Source organism: Camarhynchus parvulus, unplaced genomic scaffold, assembly GCF_901933205.1.
Source record: "Camarhynchus parvulus unplaced genomic scaffold, STF_HiC, whole genome shotgun sequence".
Taxonomy (NCBI): domain Eukaryota; kingdom Metazoa; phylum Chordata; class Aves; order Passeriformes; family Thraupidae; genus Camarhynchus; species Camarhynchus parvulus.
The window spans coordinates 12,758-18,847 of NW_022148307.1; the positions used below are offsets into that span (position 1 = coordinate 12,758).

General features: G+C 53.7%; 1 pseudogene; it reads left to right on the forward strand.

Annotated features, from left to right (window-relative positions):
- Positions 1 to 1,787: 1,787 nt before the first annotated feature.
- LOC115916509 lies at positions 1,788 to 2,719 on the forward strand (annotated as a pseudogene).
- Positions 2,720 to 6,090: the final 3,371 nt, after the last annotated feature.

Genomic DNA, 6,090 nt, shown 5'->3' on the forward strand with positions numbered 1-6,090 from the left:
AATTAATCAACCTTAATAAATTGTTGAAATCAGGCCCCAAGTGTGCCCCATCCCCACTGGGACACCTGGAAGCTTCCAATTAATGTCTGGTTTTTCCTTTACTGTTCTAACACTGCTGCAAGGGGTTTATTTTCTCTTTTGATTATAGACAACAGGGGAATGAGAGAAGCAGAACAGGAGTTGTAATCCCAGAATCACAGAACACTGTCAGTTGAAAGGGACACACAGGATCACCAAAGGAATGTTTGAACATTTGCAGAGACTCCAGAACTGTAACTTTGGGTGGTCAGTCTCTCTGCTGGGAGCCTCCCAAAGGGCCCTCAGCCACTCCTCAGCCCTGGGCAGCAGCAGCATCACCTCTGCAGGGCCCAGCAGGGCTCTCCTGAGCTGCCCTTGCCCAGCTGCACACAGAGCCTGCCCCAGCCAGGGCCCTGCACACAGGCAGGTTTCTGTAGGGCCCCAGCCAGGGCACACAGGCTGGGATGGGCTCTGTGAGCGCTGGCAGGGACAGGGCTCCTCTCAGGAGGGAATGTCCAGGCCCAGGGAGATGCTCAGGGCAGGAGAGGGGGCTGAAGAGAGCAGGGCTGGGGGCAGGAGGGCACTGTGGGTGTGTGGGAGGTGCCGGGCACAGCTGGGCACGGGAACACTGTCCTGAGTGCCCGGCTGTCTCTGCCCTGCCCTCTCAGGCACAGCCCCACAACATCTTCTCTTGGTTCTGCCCTGCCCTGATATTGTCACTGTTATCTGCTGCTCCCAGGGAGGCTCTGGCATTTGCAGCAGCTGAGTCAGGCACTGCCCTTGGCATTCCTGCCAGGCAGGGCTGTCCATGGCAATGGGGTGTCCAAGCTTCCCTGGCACCTGTGGGGCTGTGGGCAAAGCAGTCCATGGGAAAGGGGAATGAGCTGAGCCCCCTCCCTGAGATCCCATCATGGGCACAGCCAGGGATCTCCTTGCTGTGCCCTTCCAGGCTCTGAGCTGCCCTCCTGGGTGCAAATCTGTGCCAGAGCCTCTGGGAGTTCCCTGAATGTCCCAGGGGAAGGGCAGAGCTGCCAGAGCTGAGGAAATGCTGCTGGGTTTGCCCAGGGAGCCGTGAGTGTCCTTGGCACAAGGGGGTGCTGAGACCTTGCCCAGAGACCTTTAGAGAGGGTGAGACACTCAGGGATCCCTCTGCTCTGGGCAGGGTCTGGTTTATCCCAGGCTGACCCGGGAGTGTGATTGTGCTCTGATTGCAGCCAAAGGTGCAAAGCCAGGGCAGCTGGGAACAAACCCATCCAGCCCCTCACCTTCCCTGAGCCACAGGGAATCCTTTGCCTCTCCCATCTCTCAGTGGCAAACTCTGAGTGCAGCAGAAATGCTGGGGATTTCTGACCTCAGAGAGCCAGCAATGAGATTTAGGTAGGAAAAAATTCCTTAAACCAGCTCCTGCTATCCATATCCTATAGAACTGTGAGTGCAGATGCTACCAAGCCTTTTTGCATTAGAAGTGATTCCCCTGACAAATCCTGAATATCCAGTCTTGTCCCTCTGCCACAAACCCAGGGCAGTGGGGCAGGGATGGCTCCTCGAGAGCCCCCATGGACAGGCTTGGCTGCTCCTGGCACACTCAGCCAGCACAGCTGGAGCTCAGGCAGGGACCTGGGTGAAGGTTTTCCCAGAACAGGAACAAGGCTGGGTGAGTCCCAGCGGGACAGTCTGCAGGGAATGGCCCAGGTTTGCATCAAAGCAGCCTCTCCTGACTTGTCACTGTCCTTTCTCCATGAACAGGTCCCCATGTGCAGCCCCAGCAAATGTCCAACAGCAGCTCCATCAGGCACTTCCTCCTGCTGGCATTGGCAGACACGCGGCAGCTGCAGCTCCTGCACTTCTGCCTCTTGCTGGGCATCTCCCTGGCTGCCCTCCTGGGCAACGGCCTCATCATCAGCGCCGTAGCCTGCGGCCACCACCTGCACACGCCCATGTTCTTCTTCCTGCTCAACCTGGCCCTCAGTGACCTGGGCTCCATCTGCACCACTGTGCCCAAAGCCATGCACAATTCCCTCTGGGACACCAGGGACATCTCCTACACTGGATGTGCTGCTCAGCTCTTTTTCTTTCTGTTCTTCATCTCAGCAGAGTTTTATCTGCTGACCATCATGTGCTACGACCGCTACGTGTCCATCTGCAAACCCCTGCACTACGGGACCCTCCTGGGCAGCAGAGCTTGTGCCCACATGGCAGCAGCTGCCTGGGCCAGTGCCTTTCTCTATTCACTGCTGCACACAGTCAATACATTTTCCCTGCCCCTGTGCCATGGCAATGCCCTGGGCCAGTTCTTCTGTGAAATCCCACAGATCCTCAAGCTCTCCTGCTCAAATTCCTCCCTCAGGGAACATGGGCTCATTGCAGTTAGTGCCTGCTTGCTATTTGGCTGTTTTGTGTTCATTGTTTTCTCCTATGTGCAGATCTTCAGGGTGTGCTGAGGATCCCCTCTGAGCAGGGACGGCACAAAGCCTTTTCCACCTGCCTCCCTCACCTGGCTGTCGCCTCCCTGTTTATCAGCACGGGTACATTAACCTACCTGAAGCCCCCCTCCGTGTCCTCCCCATCCCTGGATCTGGCCCTGTCAGTTCTGTACTCGGTGGTGCCTCCAGCCCTGAACCCCCTCATCTACAGCCTGAGGAACCAGGAGCTCAAGGCTGCAGGGTGGACACTGATGACTGGATGCTTTCACAAACATTAAACTACTGGAGAATTTCTGCAAATCACTTGTAATAAACCTAGTTTTTGATCGTTCTTGTAGGTTTCATTTTGGAGATTTCTTTCCTTTCTTTTAGTTTTTTCATATTGTCCACAAAGAAATGTCATTCCTTGTGCCATTTCTCATTGTGTGTCTCTCGACCTTCCCTGTAATCACAGACTGTGTTAATGGGGGGCTGCACTCTTGGTGGCTTTAAAGGAACTAAAGGATCTCCCAGCAGAGTTTTCTGCAGAGATGCCCTTTTGTTGCCTTCTCTGGAGCTGCAGCAGCAATGTCTGTGTGCAGAGCTGGGGCAGATCAGGGCTGGCCCAGCAGCTCGTCTCCTGCTGGCCACACCATTCCTGATCCAGGGCAGGAGCCATTGGCCTTCTTGGCCACCTGGGCACACTGCTGGCTCATGTCCAGCCTGCTGTCCATCAGTCCCTGCAGGTCCCTTTCTGCCTGGCTGCTCTCCAGCCACTCTGTCTCCAGCCTGTAGTGCTGCAGGGGTTGTTGTGGCCAAAGTGCAGGACCCAGCACTGGGACTTGTTAAACCTCACCTTGTTGGATTTGGGCCCTGGATCCAGCCTGTCCAGGGCCCTGTGCAGAGCCCTCCTACCCTCCCTCAGATCAACATTCTAAGCCAACTTGTGTCACCACGGTTCCATGAAGCCCCAGAGTGTTCCAATGGTCTCCATGATTCCATGAGGCCTCCCAGTGTCACAATGTCCCTTTGGTTCCATGGGACCCCTTGGTGTCACAAAGTCCCTTGGATCCTTGGGCCCTGCAGTGTCACAATGGCACCGTGGTCCCCCAAGGCCCTGTAGTGTCACAGTGGATCCTTGGTCCCCCAAGGCCCTGCAGTGTCACAGTGGATCCTTGGTTCCATGAGGTCTGGCAGGGCAGCAATGCTCTCTTTGGTTCCACAGTGTCACAATTGCCTCTTGGTCCCAAGGGCCACCACGGTGTCAAACATGTTTCCTTCATTCCAGGAGTCCCTGAGGAGCAGCACTGGCCCCTTGGTTCCATGGGGCCCTGCAGTGTCACAATGGCCCCATCATGACACCAGGTCCTGCTCTGTCACAATGCTCTGCATGGTCCCACAAGGCCCTGCTGGGTCACTGCGGCCTCTTGGTTCCATGAGGCCTCAGAGTGCCACCATGAATTCCTTGGTGCTGCAGTGTCACAGTGGAGCCCTGGTGACACAAGATCCTGCAGTGTCACCAGGGACCCTTGGTTCCATGGGGCACCACAGTGTCACAATTGCTCCCTCAGTTCCCAGAGTCCTTGCAATGGAGCAATGGTCCCTTGATTCCATTGTCCCCAGGCTCTCCCAAGGGTCTCCTTGGTTCCGCAGTGTCACAATGGCCCCTCGGTTCCACAAGGCCCCGCAGTGTCACAGTGGCCTCTGTGGTTCCACCAGGACCCAGACTGTCACAATGGACTCCTTGCTTCCATTCAGCCCCACAGTGTCACAATGGCCCCTTGGGTCTGTGCTGCCGTGTCGTACACAGTGTCACCATGGTCCTCTTAGTGCCACCAGGCCCTGCAGTGTCACAATGGCCCCTTGCTTCCCCAGGGCCCTGCAGGGTCACAATCATCAGAGAATCAAGCAGGCTGGAACGGACCTGGGAGAGCATCAAGTCCAACATGGGACCCAACACCACCTTGTCACCCAGACCATGGCACTGAGTGCCACATCCAGTCTTTCTTTAAACACTTCCAGGGATGGTGACTCACCCGCCTCCCTGGACAGCCCATTCCAATGCCCAATCACGCATTATGTGGAGAATGTTTCCTAATGTCCAGTCTAAAAATCCCCTGCCTAGTGCAGCTTTAGGCTGTGTCCTCTTGTCCTGTCCCTGTTGCCTGGGAGAAGAGCCCGACTCCCACCTGGATGCACCCTCCTGTCAGGGAGTTTTAGAGAGTGATGAGGTCTCCCCTGAGCCTCCTCTTCTTCAGGGTAAACAACCCCAGCTCCCTGAGCCGCTTCTTGTGTTAGCATTCAGGAACACATAATCACGGAATGATTATGTGCAGGTGTGTTTGTTGAGAGCTCTGGGTGCCAGGGGTAGACAGACCCAAATCTGACTCCGATATGGGTTTGGGATGAACATGTTTTTATGTTCTATCAATATATAACTTACATATAAATTAATAAACTTACATTGTTCTGTTGTATACATTGATTTCATCCAAGCATGGGTTTCTCGTGATCCCCCTCAAACTCCTAACATACTTTCGCATGATTCTTTAAATAATAATTACATCTAATCACATCTAACAACTATATTGTTTATCATATACTGACTTCACAGTTGCAGTTTCACATGATCTAGCACACACAAAGTCTAACATTTCCCAGGGCCTACCTTTAACATTTTCCCAGGGCCTACTAATCTTAACTTTCTTTCTAGCTCACTGAATTTTGTGATTTTAAAATATTTTACTATCACTTACAGGACTTGTGTTTCAGACCCCTCACCAGCCTTGTTGCCCTTCTCTGGACATGCCCCAGTCCCCTCGTGTCCTTCCTAAATTGGAGGGCCCAGAACTGGACACAGCACTTGAAGTGCTGCCCAACTACTGCCCAGCACAGGGGAAGATTCACTGCTCTGCTCCTGCTGGCCACACCATTCCTGATCCATAGGGGTACCAGGGGTTGGATGACGGAAATGGTGGGGAGGGGGTGATGACAAAGTGTATTGATTGTCAGCCATGAAGGCTCTTGGTTTTCATATCTGTTCAGACTGCACTAGAAGGTTCTGGATTCAATGTCAATAGGACATTGTGGAAAATCAATCTACAGGAAAATCAATAAACAGGAAAAGAAAACAGGAAAAAACAGCTCTCTCTGCATTGTTTTTAATACAGTGGATTGACTTTGAATACGCTTCTGAAATCCCTCTAATTAACCACAGAAGAATTGAAAACTTAAATTATTTCCAGGGGCTTTTCTTCTTCACATGTTTTGAACAAGTACCTATGAGCCATTTTCAATGAATTCCTAAAGCAAGGAGCTCAGGAAAGAAGATGCATCTTTTTTAGAGGAGTAGTAAAATTCATCATCAGCCTCCAAATGGCTGAAGATCCATCCCCATCACAAAAGCAATGAACAGAAATGGGCACAGCTCTGTGGCTGCCCCAGCTTTGGCATGGGCCCTGGGCCTGGAGCAGGAGCAGCTCTTGAGGGCCCCAAGGCCAGGGGCTCTTGTTCTGCCCTGGGCAGATGGGATGGCAGCAGGGGCTGCAGAGCTCTCAGCACCTCAGCCCGAGGGGAGCAGGGCAGCCAGGGAGCCTCCTTTGGCCTTGGCCAAGCACCTTCCCCCATGGCTGGGGCTGAGTCCTGTGGCAGCTGCAGCTGCTGCTGTGCC